The sequence below is a fragment of the Scyliorhinus torazame genome, chromosome 21, assembly GCF_047496885.1.
Source record: "Scyliorhinus torazame isolate Kashiwa2021f chromosome 21, sScyTor2.1, whole genome shotgun sequence".
Taxonomy (NCBI): Eukaryota; Metazoa; Chordata; class Chondrichthyes; order Carcharhiniformes; family Scyliorhinidae; genus Scyliorhinus; species Scyliorhinus torazame.
In genome coordinates, this window is record NC_092727.1 from 93794863 (window position 1) to 93819671 (window position 24809).

The following is a 24809-nucleotide window of genomic DNA, read 5'->3' on the forward strand; positions in this document are numbered from 1 at the left end:
TCCTGCTGTATCCTCTGACAGTCCTCATCTCTATCCGTAATTCCACCGACCTTTGTGTCATCTGCAAACTTACTAATCAGGCCAGTTACATTTTCCTCCAAATCATGCTCAGCTTTGGTGGTTTTGTGGCGTAGGCCCTCAGTTTGTCCGACATCATCCAATGCTGGGCCCTGTATTGGGCCATGCGCCGGACCCGTGACAATTTTGCCGTCCGTCTGAATCCAGTCCTGATGCGGGCTGCCGTGTCCAGTAAGGTGTCCATGATGTGGAGGGCGGTGATCACCAGGCTGGGGGCCTGGTGGAGAGGGACAAGTAGCTCAACGCATCAGTGTGCATAAATTGTGTGTCCGGGCAGTACTACAGAGTGTATTCATTGGCGGCTAGTACCAGAGCCCAGTGCTGGACCCAGGCTAATACCATTGGAGGGGATCACTCGGTCCTCTTTGAACAATTCCAGCAGACGTTTGTGGTCCATATCAATCGTGAAAATGATCTCGTAAACATACTGATGGAACTTCCGCACCAAGAGTATGACAGCTGAACCTTCTTTATCCACCTGTCTGTAATTGGACTCAGTGTCTGCTAGCATGCGGATGGAAGGATATTGGTCTCTCTGAGCCGCCAGGCATCCGATGTGCCAAGACTACTTCGACACTGTACGTCAGGAGCAAAAGGTTCGACGAGTCAGCAATTCATTCGATGACCACTGGAAAGCTTTCTGGTGCGAGGGGTCCCTATCCCATCGCGGTCTTTTCTTCAAAAGCTGGTGGAGTGGGTTAAGCAACAATGGCCATCCAGGGTATGAACTTCCCATAATAATTGACCAGCCTGAGAAAAGAGCAGAGCTCCATCGTGTCAAAAGGAATGGTGGAATGCCAGATCACCCGCACCTTGACTTCAACCGGGTGGAGACCCCAGCTTTCCATCCGGTAACCCAAGTAAGTGACCTCAGGGGCAATTTCTCTCTCCGGAGGCGGACACCAACCCATTCAAATCGCTTGAGGACTTCAGCGAGGTTCTCCATACGTTTCTTGTAAGAGGTACCTGTAATGAGGATGTCACCCAGGTATACGGCCACCCTCGGCAACCCCTGCAAGATGTTTTCCATGACATGCTGGAATATCATACAGGCGGAGGAAACCCTGAATGGCAACCGGGTATACTCATATAGCCCCCTATGGGTGTTGATTGTCACGGTTTTCAGGACCCTGGATCCAGCACCAGCTGCATGTCAAGTTTTGTTACTGTCTTGCCCCTGCTGAGCACGGCGTAAAGGTCCTCGATGCGCGAGTCTGAGTAATGGTTGAGACAAGACACTCGGTTCATGGTCATTTTGTAGTCGCCGCAGTTGTATGGATCCATCAGGCTTCAATACTGGGTCCAATGGTGCGGCCCAAACTGCGAAGTAGACGAGGCGGATGATGCCCAACTAATCGGTCCAGCTCATGGTCAACCTTGGAGCGAGTGCATACACTACTGGCTGGGCGAGAAAATACCTGGATTGAGCTTCTCGTCCACGTTGGTCGTGGTCATCGCCCCCTTTAAGGTACTGAGGCCTTTGGCAAAGACTATTGGGAACTTGGCCAATACCCCTTCCAGCCCACAGGGGTACATTAACTTTATTTTAACTTTCCAAATATTGACTGGAAACGCTATAGTTCGAGTACATTAGATGGGTCCGTTTTTGTCCAACGTGTGTGGAGAGTTTTCTGACACAGTATGTAGATAGGCCAACGAGAGGCGAGGCCATATTGGATTTGGCACTGGGTAATGAACCAGGACAGGTGTTAGATTTGGAGGTAGGTGAGCACTTTGGTGATAGTGACCACAATTCGATTACGTTTACTTTAGTGATGGAAAGGAATAGGTATATACTGCAGGGCAACAGTTATACCTGGGGGAAAGGCAATTATGATGCGATGAGGCATCGGATGGAGAGGAAAACTGCAGGGGATGGGCACAATGGAAATGTGGAGCTTGTTCAAGGAACAGCTACTGCGTATCCTTAATAAGTATGTACCTGTCAGGCAGGGAGGAAGTGGTCGAGTGAGGGCACCGTGGTTTACTAAAGCAGTCGAAACACTTGTCAAGAGGAAGAAGGAGACTTATGTAAAGATGAGACATGAAGATTCAGTTAGGGCGCTCGAGAGTTACAAGTTAGCTAGGAAGGACCTAAAGAGAGAGCTAAGAAGAGCCAGGAGGGGACATGAGAAGTCTTTGGAAGGTAGGATCAAGGATAAGCCTAAAGCTTTCTATAGATATGTCAGGAATAAAAGAATGACTAGGGTAAGAGTAGGTCCAGTCAAGGACAGTAGTGGGAAGTTGTGCGTGGAGTCCGAGGAGATAGGAGAGGTGCTAAATGAATATTTTTCGTCAGTATTCACACAGGAAAAAGACAATGTTGTCGAGGAGAATACTGAGATTCAGGCTACTAGACTAGAAGGGCTTGAGGTTCATAAGGAGGAGGTGTTAGCAATTCTGGAAAGTGTGAAAATAGATAAGTCACCTGGGCCGGATGGGATTTATCCTAGGATTCTCTGGGAAGCTAGGGAGGGGATTGCTGAGCCTTTGGCCTTGATCTTAAAGTCATCTTTGTCTACAGGAATAGTGCCAGAAGACTGGAGGATAGCAAATGTTGTCCCCTTGTTCAAGAAGGGGAGTAGAGATAACCCCGGTAACTATAGACCAGTGAGCCTTACTTCTGTTGTGGGAAAAATCTTGGAAAGGTTTAGAAGAGATAGGATGTATAATCATCTGGAAAGGAATAATTTGATTAGAGATAGTCAACACGGTTTTGTGAAGGGTAGGTCGTGCCTCACAAACCTTATAGAGTTCTTTGAGAAGGTGACCAAACAGGTGGATGAGGGTAAAGCAGTTGATGTGGTGTATATGGATTTCAGTCAAGCGTTTGACAAGGTTCCCCATGGTAGGCTACTGCAGAAAATACGGAGGCATGGGATTCAGGGTGATTTAGCAGTTTGGATCAGAAATTGGGTAGCTGGAAGAAGACAAAGGGTGGTGGTTGATGGGAAATGTTCAGACTGGAGTCCAGTTACTAGTGGTGTACCAGAAGGATCTGTTTTGGGGCCACTGCTGTTTGTCATTTTTATAAATTTCAGTAAATTTGAAGATGACACTAAAGTCGGTGGAGTTGTGGACAGTGCGGAAGGATGTTACAAGTTACAGAGGGACATAGATAAGCTGCAGCGCTGGGCTGAGAGGTGGCAAATGGAGTTTAATGCAGAAAAGTGTGAGGTGATTCATTTTGGAAGAAATAACAGGAAGACTGAGTACTGGGCTAATGGTAAGATTCTTGGCAGTGTGGATGAGCAGAGAGATCTCGGTGTCCATGTACATAGATCCCTGAAAGTTGCCACCCAGGTTGAGAGGGTTGTTAAGAAGGCGTACGGTGTGTTAGCTTTTATTGGTAGAGGGATTGAGTTTAGGAGCCATGAGGTCATGTTGCAGCTATACAACACTCTGGTGCGGCCGCATTTGGAGTATTGCGTGCAATTCTGGTCGCCGCATTATAGGAAGGATGTGGAAGCATTGGAAAGGGTGCAGAGGAGATTTATCAGAATGTTGCCTGGTATGGAGGGAAGATCTTATGAGGAAAGGCTGAGGGACTTAAGGCTGTTTTCGTTAGAGAGAAGAAGGTTAAGAGGTGACTTAATTGAGGCATACAAGATGATTAGAGGATTGGATAGGGTGGACAGTGAGAGCCTTTTTCCTCGGATGGTGATGTCTAGCACGAGGGGACATAGCTTTAAATTGTGGGGAGATAGATATAAGACAGATGTCAGAGGTAGGTTCTTTACTCAGAGAGTAGTAAGGGCATGGAATGCCCTGCCTGCAACAGTAGTGGACTCGCCAACATTCTAAGGACATTCAAATGGTCATTGGATAGACATATGGACAATACGAGAATAGTGTAGATGGGCTTTAGAGTGGTTTCGCAGGTCGGCGCAACATCGAGGGCCGAAGGGCCTGTACTGCGCTGTAATGTTCTATGTTCTATCTGACATATGCACTGCCAGTCCAATCATGGATGGCATAGCCAATTGCATCCCAGAAAGCTGGGTCCCATCGCCACTTACAACCACCAAAGTCAAGCATGTGGATTGATCCCCGTACACTACGGGACGAAGGTAGTGCCCTTGATTGCTGAGGGCTCTATGGTATAAGTGGCCAACCTGGCCCCGTGTCTCAAAGTTCCAGTATCTGGTCCAGAATGTGGCAAAAGTCCGAATAGCTGACGACAGAAACTGCCGCCCCCGTGTCGAGTTCCATCTCGGTGGGGTGAGCATTGAACTGCAACGTTAAGACCAAAGGCAAGGACTGCACATGAGACCAGGTAGGCAGGATATAATTTGGGTTTACTTACTATAATTACTCTACTCCTCTCCCCGCAGGTTCACCCTCCTCGACCTGCTCCCAGATCAGGGTTTATATCCTGTGGGGTTCCTCCAATTAGGAGGAGGCTTCGCCCCCGATCAACTGGGGAGCTCGTACGCCTAGGTGTAGGGGGGGAACCGTATACAATGTAGGGTTTGGCCCCTTCGGGGGTCGTAACAGTTGGCATGCAAGAAAAGTAAGCAGTTGGAAGGCAAATCAAGCGTTGGCTTTTGGTGCAAGGGAATGGGGTATAAAAATAGGCAAGTCGCACTACAATTGTATCGGGCATAGGTGAAATCACACTGAGGTATTGTGTACAGTTTTGGTCTCCTTACATAAGGGACAGACTTAAATTGGAACAGTTCAGAGAGAAGTCACTGGGTTGACAACAAGGGGGTTAAGAGAAAAACTTGAGCCTATACTCATTGTAGTCCAGGAGAATGAGTGGTGATTTAATTGAAACGTATAGGGCCCGATCTAACCAAATGAGAACAGAGTCCCAAAGCGAGCATGTTTAGCCGTGCATTTCCCGGTGCTCACAGCGCTAAGAAGCAACCTGCTATCTAACGCCCATCCGGTTAAATATGGGGCCTCAGCGGGGAGCGCGCGCCCGAGGCTGCACTCAGCACCGTATCCTGCATTTAGGTGCGCCACTCACCCGAACTCCTCAGTGCAGAAATATCGGGACATCATTTTTAAATGGTGTCCTGAATCTCTTATGCCCCTGATGTGACCCCTGACCCCCCCCCCTTCCAAAACCCCAACTCACTACACGGGGGTTCTGTGCCCCCCCCCCACAAATGCACAGTGCAACCTCCTTGGCCCTGTGCTTGGCACCTGTGCTCCTGCCAACTTGCAGTGCCACTTGAGCACCTTGGAAGTGCCAGGTTGGCACCCAGGTGGCACTGCCAGGGTACCCAGATGGCACCAGCAGTGCCAGGGTGCCACCCTGCCCAGGGTTCCGTCTGGTCCCTGTTTACGGAGACCAGCACTGAACGGCACTCCCACGAGGTCTCCAAGGCGAAGGGGATAGATCCCAATACTTTGGTTATCTCAGGGAACGTCATATTAGAATGAGACTAGCTGTCTCGGTCTAATATGCAGATTTGCTAAAAAGTGATCCCGCCCACAATGGGCAGGCATCACGAGGCGCAGGGAGCCAGGTTATCTGGGTGCGGGGTCTCCCGGCAGTTATTGACCATGTTGTGCAGATAACTGCCAGGTGCAGCGTGGCCGGTAGATCGCGCCCATAATCTACTTATAATAATAATCTTTATTGTTTCAGGTAGGCTTACATTAACACTGCAATGAAGTTACTGTGAAAAGCCCCTACCAGCCACATTCCGCCATCTCTTCGGGTATACGGAAGGAGAATTCAGAATGTCCAAATTACCTTACAGCACATCTTTCAGAACTTGTGGAAGGAAACCGGAGCACCTAGAAGAAACCCACGTAGACACGGGGAGAACGTGCAAACTCCTTACAGACAATGACCCAAGCCGGGAATCGAACCTCGGACCCTGGTTCTATAATGTTTGAATTGCACAAAATACCTTACTACATATACAACTAGGACTCAAAAAACCTATTGACTGATGTTAAGAAGGTTTACTCTAAAGCTATTGCAATCTTAAAGGAAATGACTAATTGATGAACACTAATCACCTTTTCTATTTGAAGTATAATTTTCAATATACTGAATTAGACAGATTTTTGATCTACAACAGAAACCAAGGTTATCGGGGGCAGGCAGGAAAGTGGATTGAAGGGCACAATCAAATTAACCATGATCTTATTGAATGGTGCAGCAAGCTCGAGAGGGTGAATGGACTACTTTTGCTCCTAACCTTGAAGGTAGCCTACTTTTACCATTGTAATATCGCTACCTCAGTCCCCCATTGCTGACAAAGCCACATCCAAGCTTTTGTTACACCTAGGTTTGACTTTCCTCATGCTTTACTGGCCAGTTTCCCAACTTCCACACTTTAATTCATCCAAATTCTACTGTCCGGCCTATTCCACATCAGCCTTTGAGTGTGCTTCATCTCTGTCTTTACTTAGCTAATTGTTTTTTGGGTTCCCCTCACCTGTAATTTAAAATTCTCATTCATGCGTTTAAATGCCTCATATCTGGGCCAGTATTCCCCCACGAGATGTTTTTTTTTTAGTGGCGGCAGCTCACCATTGGTCACCAACAGGATCTTCTGGTTCTGCCAAAGTCTATGGCATTTTGTATGGCTCACCCTTCCCGTCGCCGGGAAACCTGTGCTGGGGGGTCACCTCTGGCGAGACCAGAAGGTCCCACGGGCATGGATGGGGCTGATAATTCCGCCCTTAGTTTTCCTGGTGCTTTAACTCAACCAAAGTTCTCCAATCTCCTGACCCTAGCCTCCTAAGTGAGTACATTTTGTTCACCTCATCATCAGCAGTTCTCGCTCCAATTGTTTAGGTTTAAAGCTCTGGAATTCCTTCCCTTAAATAGTCTGCCTCTCTACTGTTCTCTCCTTGTAGGCTGATAAGCCTCAACCACAGGCCACTGAAAGGAGGCTTGAAAGAATTGCACTTTAATGAGGTATGAAAAATTGCTCAAAATGGTAGGTGTGCTTAATAGGGTTTAACCAGTGCCTTTGTAACTGACAAATGGTGAGGGACATTTGCTTGATATGGGTGACAGTATGAGATAAGTGGGGACAATTTAAGTGATGAGTATACCTTTGACCAACCTATTAGTCTTCCCACCTTCTTTTAGCTGTCTATTTTGGTCTATTATTCATTTTGTTTCTTACACCTGTGAGAAGTGCCGAGATGTTTTGCAATAACAGGTGGCAGATAAATGCAGCAGTTGATTTATCTACCCTGCTGGGCTATGTCCAATTTTAAATGTCAGCAGTGGACGCCAGGATTCAAATCAGTAGTCAGAAACAACATTTGCCATTTAAGTATCTTAGTGCTAGACAAAAAGATTAACAATTGACTGGACTGCATTGCATTTCTCTATGTGGAGATATATAAATGGTGGCTCTCCCTTCCGGCCTCACCTCAGACCTCTCAATGCAGACCTTAAATCTATCTCCTTGTACCAAGTCTGCAGAGCAATCTCGAATTTTAAAATCAGCACCAATCAGATTTGATAGTTACAAACTTAAAAATCAACAGCAGGAGTCAGAGCTGGTTGAGGGGGAACAAATGCAACCTAAATATCCCAGCGCTGGAGCAGAGGTCTAAGAGCTACACTGGTATATACTGAAGCAAAATCAGAAACAGACAGGTATATCATCAGATCTGGATCCATCAACGAGGAGGAATAACCAGTTGATGCTATGTTCCCCAGATAAAATCATCCCCTTCCATTCCTTCAGATCCAAAAAGGCACAGATATCTTAAGTCACCAGACTAGTAATCTAGAGACCCGGGGCAATGCGTTGGGGACCTGGGATCGAATCCCATGGCAGATGGTGAAATTTGAATTCAATAAAAATCGAAAATTAAATTAAAAGTCGAAGGGTGACCATGAAACCATTGTCGATTGTTGTAAAAACCCATCTGGTTCACTAATGTCCTTTAGGGGAGGAAACCTGCCACTCTTACTTGGTCTGGCCTACGTGTAACTCCAAATCCACAGCAATGTGGTTGACTCTTAAATTCCCCCTTAAAGGCAATTAGGGATGGGCAATAAATGCTGGCCTAGCCAGCAATGCCTATGTCCCATAAAGGAATTATTAAAAAGTACAAACAGTATTCATTTAAGAACAGAATGTATTGCACAAAAAGTCTCATTATTCTTACGAGGAGGGTTGGTGAGGGTAACACTGTTTATGTGGTATACATGGACTTCTAAAAGACATTTGATGCAGTGCTGCACAGCAGACTTGTGACCAAAGTTATAGCCATAAGCTAAGTGACAAGAAATGGTGAATGGATATTTTTAGACTGGAGGAAGGCTTGTAGTGGAGTTCCCCCTGTTGTCCCAGTCGTCGGTGTTTAGAATGTTGCTTTACCTGATTTTTTAATGAATGATCAAGCCCTTGGTTTCCAGAGTACGTTTTAAAATTTGCAGATGATATGAAACTTGGAAGCATTGTGAACTACGAGGAGGGTAGCTTAGAACTTCAAAAGGACATAGTCAAGTTGGTTGAAAGGGTGAACAATTGGCAAACGAAATTCAATGTGGAAACATGTGATTGATTAGTTTTGGGTGAAGAATACATGGAGAGATAATATAAAATGAAGGGTGCAAGAGCACAGGGACCTGGATGGATATGCACATGAATCATTGAATATGGTAGAACACATTGGGAGCTTGATTAATAAAGCATACAGTATCCCAGGATTCTTTAATAGGGCATAGAGTTCAAGATAATGGAGGATATGTTGGTCAAAGTAGATAGGGAGAAACTGCTTCCTCTCATGAAAGGATCAGGAACGAGAGGGCACAGATGTAATGTAACTGGGAAAGGCAGCATGAAGCAAAACATTTCACACTGAGTGGTTAAAGTCTAGAATGCATTGCTTGAGAGTATGGTGGAGGCAGTTTCAGTCAAGGCAGGTCAGAAGGGATTTGGATTGTTATCTGAAAAGGATTAATGTGCAAGATTGCAGGGAAAAGGTGGGGTTATAGCACCAGGTGAGTTGCTAATTCGGAGAGCTGCTGGTGTACACACAATGGGCCAAATGGCCTCCTTCTGCACTGTAAGAATCCTACGATAAATTAAGGGTTTAGAAATAAAACATATTACCAAAAATAAAGGGTTCCAATCATGTTATACCTAAACCTCTGTCACAAAAGTTTAGCAAATTTGCTGTTTCAATTTCTTAATTAAACAGTAATAATTTTAAACGGCAAATGTATCAAACTGATTCAGAGTTGAGTATTACAAATATGACGTCAGTATGGTAAAGTCACCATAAGACATTAGGCCATTCGGCCCATCGAGTCTGCTTCGCCATTCCATCACGGCTGATATGTTTCTCATCCTCATTCTCCTGCCTTCTTCCATAACCCCTGATCCCCTTATTAATCAAGAACATATCTATCTCTGTCTTAAAGACACTGTTACTTGGCCTCCACAGCCTGCTGAGACAATGAGCTCCACAGATTCCCACCCTCCAACTGAAGAAATTCCTCCTCACCTCGGTTTTAAAGGATCGCCCCTTCAGTCTGAGGCTGTGCCCTCAGGTTCTAGTATCTCCTACTAGTGGAAACATCCTCTCCACGTTCACTCGATCTTGGTCTCTCAGTATTCTGTAAGTTTCAAAGAGGTCCCCCCCCTCATCCTTCTAAACTCCATAGGGTACAGACCCAGAGTCCTCAACCTCTCCTCATATGACAAGTCCCTTCATTCCGGTCTTGTGAACCTCCTCTGCACCCTCTCCAAGGCCAGCACATCCTCTTGTATTCTAGCTCTCTCAACATGAATGCTAACATTGCATTTGCCTTCCTAACTGCCAACTGTACCTGCACGTTAAGCTTAAGAGAATCCTGAACTAGGATTCCAAAGTCCCTTTGTGCTTTTGATTTCCAAAGCCCTGTCTCATTTAGATAAGAGTCTATGCCTCTATTATTCCTACCAAAATGCACAACCTCACACTTTCCTACATTGTATTCCATCAGCCACTTCTTTGCCCACTCTCCTAGCCTGTCCAGGTCCCTCTGCAGCCCCTCTGCTTCCTCAACACAACCTGTTCCTCTTCATATCTTTGTATCATCTGCAAACCTAGCAACAATGCCCTCAGTTCCTTTGTCCAATGTGGCGACAAGGGGCTTTTGTGACAATAAGCGATTTTCATTTCATTTCATTTCAGATCATTAATGCATATCATGAATAGCTGTTGTCCCAACACTGACTCCTGCGGAACACCACTAGTCACCGGCTGCCTTCCTGAAAAGGACCCCTTTATCCCAACTCTGCCTTCTGCTAGTCAGCCAATCCTCTACCATTTCAGTACTTTGCTCCTAACGCCATGGGCTCTTATCTTATTTATTGCAGGGCGCCTTGTCAAAGACCTTCTGTAAATCCAATAGATCACATCCACTGGTTCTTCTTTGTCTAACTTCCTTGTTACCTCCTCAAAGAATTGTAACAGATTTGTCAGGCTTGACCTGCCCTTGACACATTGTGCTGACTAAGTCCTATTTTACCATGTACTTCTAAGTAATCTGCAATCTCATTCTTAATAATACTTAAATTCTTACCAACAACTGAAGTCAAGCTAACCAGTCTATAATTTCCTGTCTTCTGCCTCCCTCCCGTCTTAAACAGGGGTGTTACATTAGCCGTTTTCCAATCCTCTGGGATCCTCCCTGCCTCCAGTGATTCATGAAAGATCAGCACCAATGACCCCACAATCTCCTCAGTTATCTCCTCAGAACCCTGGGTGCAGTCCAGGTGATTTATCTACCTTGTCTTATGTCGATTATCCTTCTGTTATGACCAAGTAGAGACTAATAACTGTAAAAAAAAAAATCTGAATTTCTAGTGACTGACAGGAAGGATTTTTATTTCCAGTGATCAGTCTCTATGTGGATCATATAAGAATAATCTACATAACACTGTAAGCTCCAGATACTTTATTGATATTGAGCATGCAGGTGCAGCAGGCAGTAAAGAAGGCAAATGGTATGTTGGCCTTCATAGTAAGAGGATTTGAGTACAGGGGCAGGGATGTCTTGCTGCAGTTATATAGGGCCTTGGTGAGACCTTTCAGTTTCCCCAGCACCTTCTCCTTAGTGATAGCCCCCTGACCCTCTTGAAGTTCTTGAAGTCATAGTCCCAGATGACCATAGGCTGCTTTCCCCTTTGAGGGGGGAGAGCTGAATGGTGGTTCAACCGGAGGATTACCTCACCTCAGGCAAGGGTGAGAAGGTGGGTCTTGTGGGCAGCACGGTGGCACAGTGGGTTAGCCCTGCAGTCTCACGGCGCCGAGGTCCCAGGTTCTATCCCGGCTCTGGGTCACTGTCTGTGTGGAGTTTGCACATTCTCCCTGTGTTTGTGTGGGTTTCACCCCCACAACCCAAAGATGTGCAGGGTAGGTGGATTGGCCGCACTAAATTGCCGTTTAATTGAAAAAAATGAATTGGGTACTCTAAATTTATTTTAAAAAAGAGAAGGCGGGCCTTCACGAATAACCTCAGCCAGTACTGAAAGTGAACCCACTCTGCTCGCCTTGTTCTGCATCACAAACCAGCTGTCTAGCCCACTGAGCTAAACTGGCCCCCACGAAGTTAGTAAGGTTGGTATCTATTGGCAGTCTATTTCGAGTAAAATGGAGTAGTGAATTCGACTTGATAAGAAGCCTGAGTGGTTTGGTTGTTATAGGGACAGTAGGACCAAATGGGTTTGCTGGGAAGAAAATTGCAAGATGTTCACACATGTGGACAATTTGGGGCATTTGTGATGACTCGGAGTAGACTATTAGTCTCAAAATCTCACAGGAAGTGTTAGGAATGTCGAGCTTTATAAACAGTTATACCGTAAAATATCCTTTTAATTCCAAGATAGAATGGGGCTGGAGGTTTAGAAGATACTCAACATTTCTACCTGGATACACAGCCCACATGATTCACATTGCCACGGAAATTAGCTTTGCGAAAGTAACAGGCCATAGAAAGCCATTGTAGTTTTGGTTTACAGGGTTTTACTTAAGATGCCCCTGAATGTTAGAGACAGGCCAGTCGGTGCATGAGAGACAGAGGCAGCCAGAATAAGTTATCTGGCTGGTAAACAAAAACGGAAGCAGGAGCTTAAGGAGGATTTTCAGTCATTTTAAAAGTTAGATGGGGGATATTTTCTGTAATTTAGATGATCCATTGCCTAATGAAGTGTTTAGACAACATTGTTTTTAGTTTATTACAGTAAAAAATTTAAAACCTGAAATTTTGTCATGTAATCCATCCTGGCAGCATGATCGCACAGTGGTTAGCAATGCAGCCTCATGGCGCCAAGGTCCCAGGTTCGATCCCGGCTCTGGGTCACTGTCCATGTGGAGTTTGCACATTCTCCCCGTGTTTGCATGGGTTTCACCCCCACAACCCAAAAGATGTGCAGGGTTGGTGGATTGGCCAAGCTAAATTGCCCCTTAATTGTAAAAAAAAATAAAAATCGGGTATTCTAAATTTATTTTTAAAATATATAATCCTTCCTGTCAGTCATTAGAAATTCAGATTTGTTTTTACAGTTATCAGTCTCTAAGTGGATCATAACATAAGGATAATCTACATAACACGATGCTCCACATACTTTATTGATATTGAGCATGCAAGTGCAGCAGGCGGTAAAGAAGTCAAAAGATATGTTGGCCTTCACAGCAAGAGGATTTGAGTACAGGGGTAGGGATGTCTTTCTGCAGTTATATAGGGACTTGGTGAGACCACACCTGGAATATTGTGTGCAGTTTTGGTCGTCTTTTATGAGGATGTTCTTACTATTGAGAAAGTGCAGGTAGCGAAGGATTACCAGACTGATTCTGGGATGGCGGGAATGATGTATGAGAAGAGATTGAGTTTGTTAGGATTATATTAACTGACGTTTAGAAGAATGGGGGGGGGGGGTATCTCATATAAACCTATAAAATTCTAACAAGACTAGACAAGGTAGATGCAGGAAGAATGTTCTTAATGGCAGGGGAGTTTTTACAATTAATTTACAGAATGTGGGCATCACTGACTAGGCCACATATATTGCCTATTCTTAATTGTCCTTCGGAAGATGATGGTGCGCTGCCTTCTTGAACTGCTGCAGTCCAGAAACAGACTGAGGATACAGAGTCGACCATTTAGAATGGATATGAGGAGATATTTCTTCACCCAGAGTGGTGAAATTCTCTACCACTGAAAGTAGTTGAGGCCAAAACATTGTATATTTTCAAAAAGGAATTAGCTTTAGCCCTTGGGACTAAAGGCATCAAAGGATATGGGGGGGAAGCAGGAACAGGTGACAGAGTTGGATAATCAGCCATGATCATAATGAATGGTGGAGCAGATGTGAAGGGCTTAATGGCCTATTCCTGCTCCTGTTTTCTATGTTTCAATGTCCTATTTTCTATGTTTCATACCAACATGCATTTATATAGCAACTTTAACATAGAAAATGCTTCAAAAAGTGTAATCAGACAAAAATGGCTACCAAATCCAAAAGAGAGTGCATATTTCTTCAAATACAAGCTTAGCTAAAAAAGAGTGTATTTTATGCAGGGTCATAATGAGGAGAAGTAAAAAAGCAGAAAGGTTTAGGAAGGACATTCCAAAGCACAAGGGCTAGATGGCTGAAGGCAGCTGCCAATGGAGGGACAAAGGAAGAAGAGAATACACCAGAGGCCAAATCGAGAAAAAGATTCTAGATTGGAGAAGGTTACAGCAATAGTAAAAGTACATTTGGTATTTAAACAGGACTTGGATATTATGATGAGAATTTTAATGTATAGGTATTAGAGAACCAGAGTCAATGAGAACTGGAGTTCTCTGTAATCCAACTCAGTTCAGTACTATTCTTTTTATCCAAACTTCAGTCGGATATATCTTTGTGAATTTCAATTGACAATTACAAATTAATGTATGTTTCGAAATCCTGCACAGACTACTTTTGCATATTTCATATCTGCAATATTAAGCTGTAGATGTATTAAGATTTGGAGTCTATTTTCACAGAACAATGATTTTGAAAAATTATATATTAGTTTTGAATAAAACTTTAATAACACAAAGAACAAAGAAAAGTACAGCACAGGAACAGGCCCTGCAGCCCTCCAAGCTCATGCCGACCATGCCGCCCAACTAAACTAAAGTCTTCTACACTTCCTGGGTCCGTATCCCTCTATTCCCATCCTATTCATGTATTTGTCAAGATGCCCCTTAAATGTCACTATCGTCCCTGCTTCCACCACCGCCTCCGGCAGCGAGTTCCAGGTACCCACTACCCTCTCTGTAAAAAAAACATGCCTCGTACATCTCCTCTAAAACTTACCCCTCGCACCGTATGCCTATGCCCCCTAGTATAATTGACCCCTCCACCCTGGGGAAAAGCCTCAGACTATCCACTCTGTCTATGCCACTCATAATAGTTTCATGGTCATCGCTAACAGTCCAGATTTTAACGGAATTTTAATTTCACCATCTGCAGTGGTGGGATTCGAACCAAGTCACTGGAGTACTACCCTGGGCCTCTGGATTACTAGTCCAATGACAATACCACTATGCCACCACCTCCCACATCAAGGAGTAATATGATGGTGTCACAACAGGATGCGTAGATCAGCCTAATGCATGACAAAGACGCTAGAAACAAAAACTAATGACTTTCAACCTAAAAAGTTGTTCATTTTGGAAATTTGCATGAATCACCTGGCCAACCCGCTTGTCTGCCCTAGTCACTGTAATGCTGATATTTTAAAATCGTCTCCTTTGTAATGCTCGTCAACTCCTAGCCTAATCTAGAAAGTAAACTACTTGCTTCTTGATTTTGCTATGGAACTGCAGAATGCTTCGCCATTTTATTATTGAAAAGGGGAAAGAAAGTGCTGCACGGTGGCGCAGTGGTTAGCACTGCTGCCTCACAGCACCAAGGCCCCGGGTTCGATCCCGGTCCCAAGTCGCTGTCTGTGTGGAGTTTGCACATTCTCCCCGTGTCTGCATGGGTCTCACTCCCACGACCCAAAGATGTGCAGGGTAGGTGCATTGGCCACACTAAATTGCCCCTTAATTGGAAGTTTTAAAAAAGGAAAGAAACCAAGGTGGCGATTCAGGGGAGAAACATTATTTTCCCACTTCCTTTCTTTTTATATTAAAAAGGGAAATACTCTCATTGGGTTCTCTTTCTGCTCAGTGGCTCCAGTGACATCAATCACAACAGTCCCTCCATAGTAAACAGTGGAGCACACAAATTCAAACCGACCAGGGTGTCAACCCAGAGCCACCACAGGAAACCAGTCCTACTTGCTTGGAATAAAACGTTTGCAGGGACCCACAACACCCAAGCGACTCTCAGGTTTAAATGTTGCAGCCCATTCTTTTACTAGACAAAAGATCTTAGTCTCAAGTCTAAATGCCAATAAAAACATTATTTTTAAGTCCATGAAGCTTGCAGTGAGTTTATTACTTGCTTCTGCAAAGAGATTTTAAACTCACTTTCAGCTAATGGGCATTAATCTAATTTTAGAATAAAAGCTCAGTAGCACTAAACTCAGCTCATTAATACTCATTGACATTGCACTTTCATTAGATGAGCAATGATAGAAAAATTGGCTGCTCTGCTGTTGTGAACACAATCAAGAACATTTATAGTATTTTGCTTTAATTATATACCAACAATACAAGAGTGGTAGCACATTTACTTGGATTACTGTTCAAATATTTTCCCTGGCTGCCAAGGATTTAGTCAGAATTACACAGGACGCATAATTTCCAGTGATCATTTTCTTGAATATTGAAAACCAAAGTAACCTACTAAAAGCAAAGCAAATTTATAACAGGGTAAACTTGTTCCCAATGAGTGGCTTGAACTTTCCACCCGTTGACTTTTTTTTTAAAAACTATACCATCCACAACAGTTCAGTAATAACAAGTGCATTTTTTCCCTTATCCACTCGGCACAAAATACTTTACAACAAAAAAAATGTACAGTTTGATCTGCATGTTTGGAATCTAACCAGTGTACAGAAACATTATTCCTACTTGTGCTTTAGTTCAAATGTGCAGGACTGCACGAAGAACAGGCCTGAGATGGAGGTTAACCTCCATTATGATGCATGGCCAACGCCCGCGACAGTCACTCTTCTGGCACTGAGCTAAGTGTTTCTGAACCTGGTATCCATGCAGGTGCATTAATTTCTTCCACAACTATAGTACATAGTCGATACACAACTGTTCTATAAACAACTGCAGTTGCAAAAGAACAACAAAATAGGAAACACTATCTAGAAACAGCCCGTCCCAGTTGTACCAATCCATGTAAGACCGATGATTAGATCTGGAAAAGTATATTTCCACGACTGTGTTTACCGTGGTTTGAAGCGGCAAATGACCACGATCAGTATCGAGCTCAAAGTCCTTCCGTTATGAAACAATGGGTTCGTTTAACTGTCAAACCTTGCGTTTGACCATTTTTCAGTATGCGGACAACGCATTTGCCCAATTTATTCTGTGTTATCACACCAAGTAAAACAACATTTCAATCAATCACAGCGCATGTAATGAGAAGTGTAAATTGACAAGCTGTATCAGGACCACAAAATCCACCCACTCACATTCTTTAAACCTGCTTCGTGCACGAAGCACTCAAAATCAGCATACATTAAACAAGTTCTCAAACTTATTTCCACCCCCCATCAATTCAGAATGGCAAAACAATATGTGACATACGGAATATATTTTACAGAACTTGGGTGGGGGGGGGGGGGGGGGGAGAGAAAGAGACCCGTTTACAAAACAGTAAGTACTGCAGTACCCAGAGGTTTGAAATACATTCGGTATTTGTACAGGGGCGTTAACCATGAATGGAATGAAAATGTCATTCCCCACCACACTTTGCAAACCAAGATTTGGAAAGTCGGCTTTTGACATCAATTAATTTTTTTTTTTAAAAGACATTAATTCAAGCCACATCTGAAGTGGAACCGTGGAGGGGGGGGTGGAGGAGAAAAGCTTGTTTCTTTTATTCCGAGATGTGAGCATTCTATTGCCCATCCCTGAGGGCATTTAAGAGTCAACAGAATAATAGTGTTTGTTAGTGTCACAAGTCGGCTTACATTAACACTGCAATGTTCGGGTACACTGAGAGCATTTAGAATGCCCAATTCACCTAACAAACACGTCTTTCTGGACTTGTGGAGGAAACCGGAGCACCCAGAGAAAACCCACGCCGATCACAGGGAGAGTATGCAGACTCCGCACAGTGACCCAAGTCGGGAATCAAGCCCAGGCCCCTGATGCTGTGAAGCAACAGTGCTACCCATTGTGCTAACGTGCCACCCATATTTGTGATGTGGAGTCACATGTAGACCAGGTCAGGTAAGGACAGCAGATTTCCTTTCCTAAAGGACATTAGTGAACCAGATGGGTTTTCACGACAATGGTTTCATGGTCATCATTTGAATTTTAATTCCAGATTTTTATTGAATTCAAATTTCATCATCTGCTGTGGACTCCTTTGAACCCGTGTCCCCAGAGCATTACCCTGGGTTTTGGGATTACTAGCCCAACGACAATGCCACTACGCCACTGTCTCCCTGTATTTACTAATATGCTCCTGAAGGATTTAATCCCTTCATAGATGACAGCAGTCCTCTGAAGGGTACCTGCCCCCGTATGGGCATCTGATTCCTCTCCATCCCCTCTCTTCACTACCCTATTCCACCTGGCCATGCACTCGGGATACCTGCCCTCCGTGCACTCTGGCCAATCTAGAATCATAGAATCCTGACAGTGCAGAAAGAGGCCATTCAGCCCATCAAGTCTGCACTGAATCTTCAAAAGACCACCCTACCTTGGCCCAATTCTCCACCTTGTAGCCCCACACAATGGGGAAATTTAGCATGGCTAATCCACCTAACCAGCACGTCTTTGGACTGTGGGAGGGAACCGGAGCACCCAGAGGACGAGCAGACACAGGGAGAAAGTGCAAACTCTACAGTCAGCTGAGGTCGGAATCAAACCGGGTCCCTTGTGCCGTGATGCAGCAGTGCTAATCATTGTGCCACCGTGCCGCCCCTTCTGTTACCATCCCGGGGGATCTGCCTCCTCCATCGTTGCCCTGCTCTGGGTTGGATCTTCCCTCTCTTCACGTGTCCTACTCTGGGGGTGGGGATTCTTCACCTGCCCCTCTCCCTGTGCCCCTCTCTGGGGGCTTGGGGGGGGGAGAGAGGGGGGGGGGGGGGGGAGGGGGAGATAACCTCACATTTTCCTTGTCTGGGAGCTATCTTCCCCCTCTCCCGCTGCCCTGGGAGGTACCTGCCAAATTTCCCCCTGCCACATTCTGCGAGGGATATCTGCTCCAAACTGTCCTTTCTCCATTCTGGGGTAGGTATCTGGCCCACCTGAATCAGAATAATACAGTACAGAAGAGGTTACTTGGCCCATCAAGTCTGAACCGACATGTAAAACACCTGACCTGACTACCTAATCCCATTTACCAGCACTTGGCCTATTGCCTTGAATGTTATAACATGCCAAGTGCTCATCCAGGTACTTTTTATAGGATGAGGCAACCCGCCTCTACTACCCTCTCGGGCAGTGCATTCCTGACTATTACCATTCTCTGGGTAAAAATGTCTTTCCTCAAATCCCCACTAAATCTCCTGCCCCTCACCTTGAACGTGCCCCCTCATCTCTGACCCTTCAACTAAGGGAACAGATGCTCCTCATAATGTTCATCCCCCTCATAAGGCACCTCTGCCTTCCCCCCACAGGATGAATGGATATCAGAAGGGTTGGTGCCATGTTTGCCCCCTCACTATGCGGGTGAGGGAGGGTTGGTGGCATGTCTGACCCCTCTCTAGAGGCGTTGTATCTGCCCTATTTGCCCCTGCCATATTCTGAAGTGACATCTTCCCTCTCCCCGTTCTGTGGCATGCTCTCGTCCTTGTGGCCCCTATCCCACACTAGGAAGTGCATTTGTTTCTCCCCTACTTCTGTCCCCACCTCTCTCTAGGTGCCATATCAGCCCCTGCCCCGTTCTGGGTGTATCTACCCCCCGCCTCTGTCATGCCGGGGTGATATCTGTGTCCCCCTGTGGCAGCTTCTGGTGGGGGGTCTGCCCCCACCGCCCCTGCCCCCTTTCAGTAAGTGTCTGTTCGTGGCCCATTCTCGGGGAGACTTGTCCATCTTTGCCTCTGCCCTGCTCTGGAGGGGAACCTACCCCATCCAGCTGCCCAGTCCCTGCTCTTGGGGGGAGGGTATGTGCCTCTTCCCTGCTTTGGCAGGGTGGGGGGGTAGGTGCTACTTCCCTGGTCTTGGTAGGGGGTGGGGGTAGATGCTACTTCCCTGATCTTGGGGTGAAGAGGCAGAGGTGTCCCTTCCCTGGAATTGTTAAGGGGGGGGGGGGGAGCTGAGGGAGGGGTGTATCTGCCCCTGCCTTGCTCAGGGAAGGGGGATATCAGCCCCTGCCTGCAGCGGGAGGGGGGATATCTGCCCATCCTGTTTCAGAGAGTTATCTGCCGTGCCCTGGAGTGGTATCTGCCCTTGCCTTGCTCCAGGATTATCTGCCCCCCCTCCTGCTCTGAGGCATATCTACCCTCCCCCCCTCCTGCTCTGGGGTGTATTTGCCCCCCCCTCCTGCTCTGGGATGTATTTGCCCCCTCCCCCCCACTCTGGGGTGTATCTGTCCCCCCGCCTCCGGCTCTGAGATGTATTTGCCCGCCCCCTCCTGCTCCGGGATGTATCTGCCCCCCCCCTCCTCCGGGGTGTTATCTGCCACCCTCCTGCTCCGGGGGGTATGTGCCACCCTCCTGCTCCGGGGATGGTATCTGCCACCCTCCAGCTCCAGGGTGGGGGGGGGTATCTGCCACCCTCCTGCTCCAGGGGGGGGGGCTATGTGCCACCCTCCTGCTCTGGGGGGGGGGGGGGGGGTATCTGCCACCCTCCTCCTCTAGGGGGTATCTGCCACCCTCCTCCTCTAGGGGGTATCTGCCACCCTCCTGCTCTAGGGGGTATCTGCCACCCTCCTGCTCTAGGGGGTATCTGCCACCCTCCTGCTCTAGGGGGTATCTGCCACCCTCCTGCTCTAGGGGGTATCTGCCACCCTCCTGCTCTAGGGGGTATCTGCCACCCTCCTGCTCTAGGGGGTATCTGCCACCCTCCTGCTCTAGGGGGTATCTGCCACCCTCCTGCTCTAGGGGGTATCTGCCACCCTCCTGCTCCAGGGGGTATCTGCCACCCTCCTGCTCTAGGGGGTATCTGCCACCCTCCTGCTCTAGGGGATATCTGCCACCCTCCTGCTCTAGGGGGTATCTGCCACCCTCCTGCTCTAGGGGGTATCTGCCACCCTCCTGCTCTAGGGGGTATCTGCCACCCTCCTGCTCTAGGGGGTATCTGCCACCCTCCTGCTCTAGGGGGTATCTGCCACCCACCTGCTCTAGGGGCTCGCTGCCACCCACCTGCTCTAGGGGCTCGCTGCCACCCACCTGCTCTAGGGGCTCTCTGCCACCCTCCTGCTCTAGGGGGTATCTGCCACCCTCCTGCTCTAGGGGGTATCTGCCACCCTCCTGCTCTAGGGGGTATCTGCCCCCCTCCCACTCTGAGAGGGTAACTGCCCCCTCTACCCGGAGGGGGGGGGGTATTTGCCCCCTCTACTCAAGGGGGGGGGTAGTATCTGCCCCCTCCTCTCGGGGGGCGGGGAGAGTTTCTGCCCCTCTACTCCGGGGGGCCGGGAGAGTATCTGCCCCCTCTACTCGGGGGGGGGGGGGGTATCTGCCCCCTCTACTCGGGGGGGGGGTATCTGCCCCCTCTACTCGGGGGGGGGGGTATCTGCCCCCTCTACTCGGGGGGGGGGTATCTGCCCCCTCTACTCGGGGGGGGGGTATCTGCCCCCTCTACTCGGGGGGGGGGGTATCTGCCCCCTCTACTCGTGGGGGGGTATCTGCCCCCTCTACTCGGGGGGGGGTATCTGCCCCCTCTACTCGGGGGGGGGGGTATCTGCCCCCTCTACTCCAGGGGGGGTATCTGCCCCCTCTACTCCAGGGGGGGTATCTGCCCCCTCTACTCCAGGGGGGGTATCTGCCCCCTCTACTCCAGGGGGGGTATCTGCCCCCTCTACTCCGGTGGAAGGTATCTGCCCTCTACTCCGGGGGAGGGTGTCTGCCCACTCTACTCAGGGGGGTATCTGCCCACTCGACTCTGGGGGAGGGGGTATTTGCCTGCAGCTCAAGGGAGCTGTCATGACGCCGCCCGGCAGCGTCTCCAAGTGGAGGTACAAACCCTGTCGCGGGGGTGTTGCGGGGCGGGGGGGGCGAGGCTCAGTCAGTCGGTCACTCACCCGCCAGGCCGGCAGCAGCCTCCCCTCTTCCTCTTCCTCAGCCTTTCTCTCACCGGAATAATAATAAATAATTATCAATAATAAACTGGAAGTGTTTGCACAATTTTTTTTTAAGTGAAGGGGGGGGGGGGGGGGGTGGGGGGAGAAAGGGTAAACGTCAGCAGAAGCTCGGGGGTTTAACACTTTCCTTCCAGAATAATCCTGCCCTCTCTCCCCTCCCCCACACACGGTCCCTGCTGACTGGCTGAGGCCGGGCCGACGTGGCCAGTCCCAGTCTCTATCGGTGCCGGTCGAGGCTGGAGAGAGGAGGGGGGGGGGGGCAGGAAAACTGGGGCCGCTGCCAAATACTGAGCTCTCCATTAGGGTGCTGCGGCGGCCGGGCCGCGCGCCTGCGCACTAGCTCCTCCCCGCACACCTTTGCCCAATAGTGGTGGCGTACAGGCGCAATGCGCAGGCGCGGCCCCTGGCTGGTTGGCAGTTGCCTGCCCTCTCGGCGGACCCACTTCTCAATCTTCTCCCGCTAAACCCTCCCTCTCCCATCCCCCACAAAAAAAAAATCGTCGAAGCATGAACTTTGGCGGTACGGCTGCACTCGTACCGTCGGAGATGTTGGGCTGTGGGAATTACGACGCTCCCATAACCGAGGCCCTGACAGTTGGAGAGCCGGCCGCTTTGCGCACGCGCGGCACCCCGCCGCCTCGGAGCTGTCAAGTTGTCAATCACCTTGTCCCGGGTCTGGCTGTGCAAAGCGGCGGCGGCAGTACTCAGCGCCCCTTACCTCGTCCGCCGTGCAGAATCAATGCAGTTCACTGGCAGCCAAGTTCTCGGTGCCAGCGCTCCCCCAATGCATTGAGCAGAAGAGACCCAAACCCGAGGCCATGCACGTCCCGGCAACGCGATGAAGTGCATGTCTTGGCAAGCCGCCGGCGACGAGCGCGCATCCTCCCCTTCTCCCGAACACCTCGCTTCCACCAGCTTTCCGTGACAGCCACCCGCCTTGGCTTTTTGAGTTGGGTGAGCGGCACTGGCACTTGTCACATCATTGCGTCAAGCAAAAGTAGCGGCGAGCTTCCGAAATTCACGCAGGCAAGAATGTTTGTGAACACGCCCTCCGATTTTCGCAGAAAGTGCATTGGGATTGCGCTCTCGCTGTATTTTTAAACCCGTGCCTCAGTCCTTTTAAAAGTAAATTGCACCATGTGTGTGTGTGTCAACAGTCGACAAAAGAAATGTACAATCACTGAAGCTACTGGCCTCGGTTTGAACGCTTTGTAACCTAATATACTTTCAAACCAAACGCCCACTTTTCTCACTCAGTTATCTGGCAACTATCCCAGTTTTGATCAATTTCAGTTTACCCAAACAAGCCAGCCAGCTCTTTGCATTCACCACATCTATTTGTGTGCAGCTTTCCTTTGATGCCAAGCACTCACAGGTAGTACTGAAGCCGTTATCCATTTTGAAACCCGCCGCTTTACTTTAAAAATAGTAGCACCATTCACCACCAAACAATGTAGTTGACAGTCTGACATTCAAACGGGCAAACCGATATTGAGCTAAAAAAAAATCTGAGCTGAAATGCGCATGTTGACTTTTGACTCAAACCAACAATGTTTAAAAAAGAGAAATACTGATAACCCTAAACAAAACACGGCAGTGTTGTTAATCGCAGTCTTTTTCACACGTCTGTCGATTTTGTGATTTAGGAACCGTCCCTTGCATGTTTGCTGTTAAACTGAAATCTAATTAAAGAACCATCCAACTGGAGAAAATAATGAGATATAGCATAAGCACCTTGAAATTAATATTTAGGGTTAAAAACAAATATGCCATTTTAAAATCTAAGAACATGCACTTTAACAAAGAGGCGGAAGTTTTAAAAAATTGCACTCCAGGAAACCTCGCTTAACATTGGAGTTACCTGTATTCCCAGCACTGTCTTTCTTGCAATCCTGCCCAATAAATGTAGGTCTCATATTGTTAGCAATGTTCACCCACGAAGGATGGGCACAGTAAGAAGGATGGAGTTGGGACATCACGAAGGATTGAGTTGGGACTACTGCATTATACATAACTTTACATATACTGTCCCCAAAATAATCTTTGACAAGTCGCAAAATATTTTTTTTTACCTGGTTGGAGGATGTCGCCGCTGAAAATCTTAGTGACCAGGTTTTATATAACAGTAGGAAACCAGGGTTTTTGATGGTGGTTTTCATATGATTGATATTCCCCATATGTGGACTGACCTCGTAATCATGCTTACCCACGTAGGGCGGTTGTAAAACGGGGTTTCCATGGGTTCTGCAGCCTCATTCGCCCATTGTAGGTACTATCACCACCTGCCAAACTAATGGATGACAAACGAGCATTTAAATTGCTGCCATTCCGTTCTTGTGGAATTACTATTTTCTGTTAAATGTGTTTCCATTTTTACAAGATTGTGCTGTAAAATATTGCCTGCCATTTTTCACTTCAAATTATTTTCTTCCTCTTTTAGGTCCCCTATTGGAACTATTCTCAGATATCTGCCAACATTGTCCAGAAACCTGACCTTAGGAGATGTAGGAGAGCAGAACAGGCTTACTTTTCTCTCAGATTGCCTCCCCAATCTATTGTTTTTCACTTCTTCCTCATTCCTTGCCCCACCCAACAATCCCACCGACAATTTGACTGAGATCAGGTATTTACCATGAGAGGAATTCATACCTCCCTACCTCTGACACTATGAGCAGTGCTGTGAGAGATGGAAAAATATGAACATGTCACCTGAGCCCTTATGTTGAACCCCCTTCTGTGCTATGATACGCAGCACGTACATGAAACCAACTTACGTTTGTTATTGTTCATTTGTTTCATATTGGCACAAGTTATTAACTGCATGAGGCGTGTATTTTCTCTGTCAACTGTAGATTCTTTGCATTGTTTGAAATTAATGCTGCGAAAATTTGAAATAAACAGGGAATGTGAAAATAGTTGTGTTTATCTAGATTTGACTACAAAAGATGTGTGTCACGGACTGCTGTGCTTTTTATTTATGTCGTGAGTTCACTTTAAATACATTTTTCTTTGCTTATTACACAGAAATAAATCTAGGCCTCGATTTCTCCAAATTTGGAGTAAGGTGCGCAGTTCTGGTCTCTATATTATTATTTTTTTAATGTATTTTATTACAAACATGTATCAAAACAGGTTACAACAAATAAACACCATTACAAACCAGCTGGTACAATCAACTATACAGCCTGTACAAATCTTTTCCCCTTTTTCATTCCCCTTCTTCTGCCCCCCACCCCTGTGACAAGCAGCTACTCAAACATGTTCACAAACATCCATAACCTCTTCTCAAATCCCTCTGCAGAGCCCCTTAACTCATACTTTATCTTCTACAACCGCAGGAAGTCGTACAGGTCATCCAATTAAGCTGCTACCCCCAGTGGCGATGCCAACCAG

The 24809-nt window shown here is 47.1% G+C and overlaps 1 protein-coding gene and 1 long non-coding RNA gene across 4 annotated transcripts in view; one reads left to right on the forward strand and one right to left on the reverse strand.

Moving 5' to 3' along the window:
- The window catches only part of LOC140398418 (zinc finger protein 652-like), an 89893-nt gene extending 67611 nt beyond the window's left edge, over positions 1 to 22282 (reverse strand). The window contains exon 1 of one of the 3 annotated variants that reach the window (XM_072487088.1): positions 22135 to 22282. The gene's annotated coding sequence lies outside the window, so the exon portion shown is untranslated. Of the gene's footprint in view, positions 1 to 18334; positions 18417 to 21356; positions 21682 to 22134 lie in introns of those variants that run through there. The other 2 variants (XM_072487089.1, XM_072487090.1) reach the window with 2 other exon arrangements.
- A 2-nt stretch (positions 22283 to 22284) lies between these two features.
- Positions 22285 to 24487, forward strand: LOC140398420 (uncharacterized). Its single transcript, XR_011937479.1, has 2 exons — positions 22285 to 22442; positions 23857 to 24487. It is a non-coding gene; the product is annotated as an uncharacterized lncRNA (long non-coding RNA).
- Positions 24488 to 24809: the final 322 nt, after the last annotated feature.